This window comes from Falco cherrug, chromosome Z, assembly GCF_023634085.1.
Source record: "Falco cherrug isolate bFalChe1 chromosome Z, bFalChe1.pri, whole genome shotgun sequence".
Taxonomy (NCBI): Eukaryota; Metazoa; Chordata; class Aves; order Falconiformes; family Falconidae; genus Falco; species Falco cherrug.
In genome coordinates this window covers 54,303,862-54,310,355 of record NC_073720.1, presented here as the reverse complement: position 1 = coordinate 54,310,355, position 6,494 = coordinate 54,303,862, and the positions used below count along the sequence as shown (strand labels likewise).

The window sequence follows — 6,494 nt, the reverse complement described above, 5'->3', positions numbered from 1 at the left end:
TCCCTGACCAGAAACTTTATTTTCGTCTGTTTCTTTCTCTGCATTTTTAAGTAGTACTTGAGCCTCGAGAGGCAAAATTCACCTTTGCGGTCGGAGATAATCCATTATCAGCCTAAGAATTCTTTTCCTGTTTTGTCGTTCGGAGCTTGGTCCATAAACTTTTCGGGTTTTGCAGCCAGCATGCAGTGGGCATTGAAACTGGGTTTGCAGCTACTCCATAATTTCAGCAGTGACTGTAGCATAGCTATGCAACTTGTATTTCTGAGGCAGCTTATTTATTGGCTTGCTGTTTTGGACCACTGGATATGGTTTAGGGGCTGGTTTTTTCTTTTGTTTTGTTTTTTTTCTCTCACTCCATCACCAAAATTGGCAAGGAAATACCCAGTACATAAAACCCAGGAGTACAACTGATTGTTAAAGAAAATGAGATTTTCTCTTACGTGTTTAGTCAGTGCAAGGCCGGAGCTTGCCTTGTTGCGTCTGTTGCACAGGAGCTAAACCTGTGATGGTGATGAGTAAGTTACTGGGAAATGACAGGTTAGGTTTCTCTGTGAGGGTCAAAAGGGGGATGAGCAAGGGGAATTCAGTGACTGTCAAGCGGTGAGCAGGTGGCCTGCAAAGTACAGAAGGTGGAGGTTTGGGGGAAGAGGGTACCTCAGTGCTTCATAGAGGTCTGGATTAAGTAACCAAGTGTCTCTTTCCTTCGCATTCTTGCCGATCTTTGCATCTTTGTTGGCCACTTGTCCAGTTTTTGGCTTCCTGTACTTTCTTTGTCAGATGTTGGGAAAGAAAGTCCTCTTACCAATAGAATTGATGAGGAAGTTGATGTGTGTGAATCCTGGCAAAGAAAGCCTGAGTGAAAGGATTGCTGCTAGGAGAAAGAGGAAGGTTTACTGGGGAGCAATGGGGGAAACATCTGTTGTTACATGCTGCTAGTATTCATGTGTCTTTGTTTTAGCCGTTTTAGATATGTTCCTCTTGTGCTCTCTGGCAGTAAAGCAGCTGTACCAATTGGAGAAGCAAAAGCTTGAAATCTTACCTGGCAAGTGTCCACAGTCCCAGTGTGCTTCTAACTCCCCAGATTTCCAAGTAACCAACAGACTAACTCTTTCCTTTGTGTGTGAGACTACTGTATGTGCAACACGGGAAATGCTGCATGATAAAAGAGATTGAATTTTCTCTTGATGGCCTGTTAAGAGTTATTTGAACTGTTGATCCTACCCATCATCCAGTCGCAGGCTGGATAAAATTGTTAATGACTTGAGAATATTTTGTTGAAGTATAGCATCTGTGCAGAAGCCTGTGTCAAGTCTGAAAAGACTTCAAAACTAAAAATACTCCATTATTCTGTTACTTAAATATTCTGTTCAAGTTTGAATTTGAGGTTTTAATATTTCAACAAAATTGTTTTTAAAACTTCCAAAGTTTAAGATGTTTGCTAGGGAAATCACAAAATGCAAAGTAAGAAGGCAGTGGCTACTTCCCTGTTCCCCAGAAGAATTCTTTGTACAGCCAAATATAGTACAAACCAGTGGTTTGTATGTGTTGGAAAGGATTGTTTTATTAACTTCTGCATGTGTTCAGTTGTGGTGGAAGTTGTATTAGTCTCAACAGTAAATAAGTGTCACAGGTTCTTGTTTGTGGAGATGAAGAGGACAATGTATGTGAAGTCTATTCAGTTTTAGTGAAAATTTCACTTATTTTCTGCATTAAACAAAATAGTAGAGAGAACTAGTGATTTGTTTGTTTTGTTTGTTTTTCCTTGCCACATTTGAGGTTGGTAGTTGAGGCAATTGATCTGAGCAGCAAACTGTACTATTACCCTTGAAAATAACCTGTACTTTCTTAGAAAAGTTAAACCATTGAAAAAAAATTACCTTGGCACAAAAAGCTGTCCTGGAAAAGTAGATGCAAAAATTGAAAGCATAGAGAGAGAAATCACAGTAACAGAAAAAGTCTTGGGGCATTGACCATCTGTAGGAATTATTACTGTCATATGGTCATGTTTGAGCAGTAGCTGGTATTTATAATCTTTGGTCCTGAAACTGCCTATACAGTGGAGTCTTGTCCTGCCCGTAGTAATAATCCACGCAGATCCCTTTTACGTTTCTAACCTTTGCACCCCTTCAGATATTGAGCTAATCAAGAAACTGGCAGCATCTTTTTTGGTTGACAGAAATCCTTCTTAAACAGCATTAGCATTTGTCAGTGAGTTTCTTAGATAAATGTGTGGGGTTACGGGTCATTTTTATTATTTCAGTATTTTTGTTTGAAAGTGACTTTGAAACAGATTCAGTAAAAAATATGAGGAAAGGTGATTTCAGTTTATTTCAGGATACGTGAAACTTGCAAAAGAGGCAATGAATTTTTTTTAGTCCTCAGTGAAACTGGCTGTATAAACAAGGTTTCTTTTTTTGTCTGGCTTTCTCTCAAGCCCCATAATGATTCTTGGGAAACCGTTCATTTAGATGGGAGAATAGAGCTGTTTTAATTGCAGTTTATGCATACCTGGGATGACCAGTTTTCCCATTATGCTAGAGGAGCTGGCTGTTCTTAAGAACTGGTTTAACCTCCCAGATGGCTTGCTTCACATTCATGAAGAAGTACTTGAACTGGTTTATTTGTGTTTTGAGTAGATAAGGCTTTCCACAAGTCTGAGAACCTGTTCAACCTAAACTTTGTTGTTGTGTTGGCTCAGATAGATGTAGGTTGAGATCAAACTGCTCCTCCCTCTGCCGATGATTTTAATGAATAACAATATCCCTCAAGCCATTTTACCTTGCGTGTCTGCATTTCCTATTCTGGCATCTTTAAGTAGGAGTAAACTGCTTACTTGTGAATATATTTTGTTTTATTCTTTAATATATTGTGAGCACTCCGATGTTTGGTGTTGTGGTCTAGCTGGGGTTCTTTCCCTCTTTGACAGCATTGTCAAATGGGTTCCTGAATAACTTTTGTTCAGGATTTTAAACATCTGGGAGAGATTTTGCTTCCTACCACTTCAGCCGGTGACCATGATGTTATTTTGAACCAGGCAGGGTAGTGGCAATTTGGACGAAACTGAGTGAAGGACTGGAGCCCAGCTACTGAGATATCAAAGTTGGTATTTATACTTCAGCAGTGTTTGTAGCCTACTGTAAATGCAGAACTATTGCTCTACCAAAAATCTCCCAGAAGCCTCTTCTGAGACTATTGTAGGCACTGTGGTATAGTTATCTAAGCTGCACTGCAGCCAAAGCAGTTTAGAAAAATGTGGCTGTGAGATAAACCTGTGATGATACTGAAATTGACCAGCATATCAAATACAGATTCACATTTTTTCAGTTTAAAACTTATGATTGGTCCACATATGAATACACTTTTAAATCTTTTTTTTTAATTTGTGTGTAGTGTCAGGAGTGCTTTTAACTCTGATACATCACTGAGTTGCTTCTTAAAACATGGAGAGCTGTCAAATGTTCATATGACAGTTATGCTTGAGTATGTCTAGATCTAAATTCAGTGTGATGGCTACAGGCTTTTGCAATGTAATCTTGAGAAATTTTTAACATACAACTAAGACGTGATACTGAGAAGATTGCTTAACACTGGTATGTGAGCAGCAGGATGCCTCAAAGAGGTCACTGCTTCCTGGTTTAAGTAGCAGATTGCTGTGGAGATGTCATGAACTTTCTTTCCTTCGTTATGATAAATACATCTTACTTTGCCATGTGCTGCATCTTGGATGCTTGCTTTCTCTTTCAACCCTCGAGACCAAATAGTTTCCGTGGTAGACATATTAAAACCTTTATGATAAGCGAGAATTTTGTAAACACTGTACAAGGCCAGTGTTGGGGCACCCTCCATTTTAAAAGCACTCTGGCTGTTTACATGCTATCAGTCCTTTAACCTGTCTCCTTTTTGGCTGAAAAAAGTCTTCTCAGTACAGTGTATCTTTGTCTTCTGTGTGGTGGCCTATCCCGGACTGGAAGGATTTGCCTCTGTTAGTTTGAAATATGGAGCCCATGTGAGCAAGTGCTGAAATGGATTTTGATTCCTCAACCAGGGCTGCTTGTAAATGGTCTGTGGGCACCCTTTTCGGAGAGAATCAAATCTGCTGGAATTTACTAGGAAAGTTGTGTTGTCTCCTGCTGTCCAATTGCCTCCTCTTTAGACTATGCTGTTCTTGGTTCTTCTGTGTCTGTGGTTTTAAGTACTCTTCAGGTTTCTTGTAGATGCCAAGATGGTATGAGACTTGCTAATCCTGTTTAAACTCTCTTCTTTCAGTGCTTAATCATTGACGACAAAGTTGTAGGGTTTCATTTTCTTTTGATGATATCATCACATCAGTATCTCTTACCTCTTGAAGAAAACGCCACGTTTCAGGACTGGTTGATTATGCTGGATATGACAGCAGGTCAAGAAGATAGTTGTTTGAATATGTTGCTGCTCAGACAGAAGGGAAAAAAACCACTGAGCTTGCCAGCAGTTGTGGAGCATGGGCTGAGATATATGGCAGACCACAGCCCCTGTATCAGCTGTGACAGACCAGTGCATTGAGCAACATTTTTTGTTTTTGATAACCTCTCACTAAGATGGTAAAGAATTTGTTGCTCCATCCTTTTAGGGGTAGTTTTCTAGGGTAGTGAATGGTTATGCTCAGAATATCACTATGTTTGAAGGAGCTGGGCTGTCTAGTGTCATTATTAGGCTATAGGGATTTTTTTGACCTGTTGCTGAGAGGTCAAACAGAGGCAGAAGAACTTCTCTTATTAAACACTGTATTGCAGAGCAAGGGTATAGGGCTGATAATACATTAATATGATAATTAAAGACAATAACCTTTAGTTTGTATGTATTCCTTCCCTCCCTCCCCCTTTCTTTTAAGTCAACAACAGGAAGGAAGGCTGAACACAGGATTTGGAGGTGCAGGCATTATTCTTTTGTGTGTTTTGACACAGTGTTAAGACTTTCATTCTTTGGGGCCTTATTCCAAATTGTGCATTTTTCCAATTTACTCCTTTCTGAAGAGCTGCTCTGTAGCAGTGGTAACTGTATAACAATTACTAGTTCTCTGAAGAAAAGTTTAGATGTGATTCAGCATGTGTTCAATTTCAGCTTCCAGTTCTGCCCCCTCATTTTTTGGGGTGGGATAGTGAGATGTTGCTTGGAGAAGAAACAGATTTTGCTGCTAGGAACTGTGAACCTTAAGCAGCGTAAAGGAAGCAACTTTTCTGTTAGCTTGTTAATCTCAGGGTGGGAGGTGAGGAGAGAAACCTGTTTCTCTGTTCTTTTGAAATACTTAAGCAGTTCTTTCAAAGAGGTGAAGTGAAATCATGAATTTTGCACAATTACCTTTGTCTTATTGTGAGATTGTTTTGAGGCGCTTGAACTGGAAGGCAGTGTTCTGACATTTTATTCTTCCTGGACCATCAGAAGTCTTTGCTGCAATGTGTTCGACTTGTTGTGTAGAGCAATTGCATACTTCCAAGTTGTGCAGCAGGGAAGGGAGAAAAGGGGCCCAAGGCTCAATTGCAATTCCTGCTATCTGCTTTCTTGGCTGAGCTGAGGAGCCTTGAGTACTGTGATAATTTAGAAAGACTTAAGTTGCTTAATCGATTTAATTCACAAGTCCTAGTCACTAATTAAAAAAAAACCCAAATCAACAAGGTTGTTGGCTACAGAGCAACTAACACTAGCACAAAGTTAGGCGGGAATGTGTGGCTGGAGGTGAGGGGAAGAGGGTAGTAGTGTCCTTCTTACATCTTTTGCTGCCAACAGTGTGGCACGATGTCCCACACAGGAAAGGGATTGACTGGTTTCCCAACCTACCAGTAGTGGTTTTCTGCCCTGCAGAGTATGCATGAGCTGTTTTCCTGGCTGCTTTACATTGCCATACATGACAGTCATTTTTGTGAGTTACTTAGTACTTCTCATTCGGGGCAATGAAGAAGGGACAGCATAGAAAGGAGGAGGAAGGTTTTTGCAGAGGGAAGAGCTCTCGAAGGTTAAAGGCAGGGGGAGTCCAGCCATTGCGGCGGACGAAAGCTTCTGAATGAAAACAAAGCTGGAGTTGTGTTTCAGTGGACAAGCTGAGGCCACAGGGGGATGGCAGCTTTTCAGAGGGGGCACACAGGAAATGTTTTTGGAGTGGTGCATATAGTGGAGCAAGTATTGCACAAAAAGATGCATTGTAAATCTGATGATAATGTAGTTCATCCCTAGAATTCATAGGGCTCTTTCATGCCATTTAGCTTCAAGCTTCTTTGCAGGAGTACACTACACCAGAAGTACAGTGCTGTGACCTCTGTGGAAGTCCTGTTGACTGGAGCTAAATCTCAAGGTAGCTAAGTTTTACATACTTAAGATAAACAACAAGTGGGTATTCATGCCACATGTGATGTGTGTTTTGGAGGCATTAAATCTAGGAGATGAGCCTCTGTATTTTATTCATTGCAGATTTGAAAAGTATTAAATGTGTTATAGCCTTTTCTGTATTACTGGATTAATTAAGG

General features: G+C 40.3%; 1 protein-coding gene across 3 annotated transcripts in view; it reads left to right on the top strand.

Annotated features, from left to right (window-relative positions):
• Positions 1 to 6,494, top strand: part of LOC102045936 (hook microtubule tethering protein 3) — a 94,189-nt gene that overhangs the window by 683 nt on the left and 87,012 nt on the right. The gene's annotated exons all lie outside the window — the stretch shown is intronic.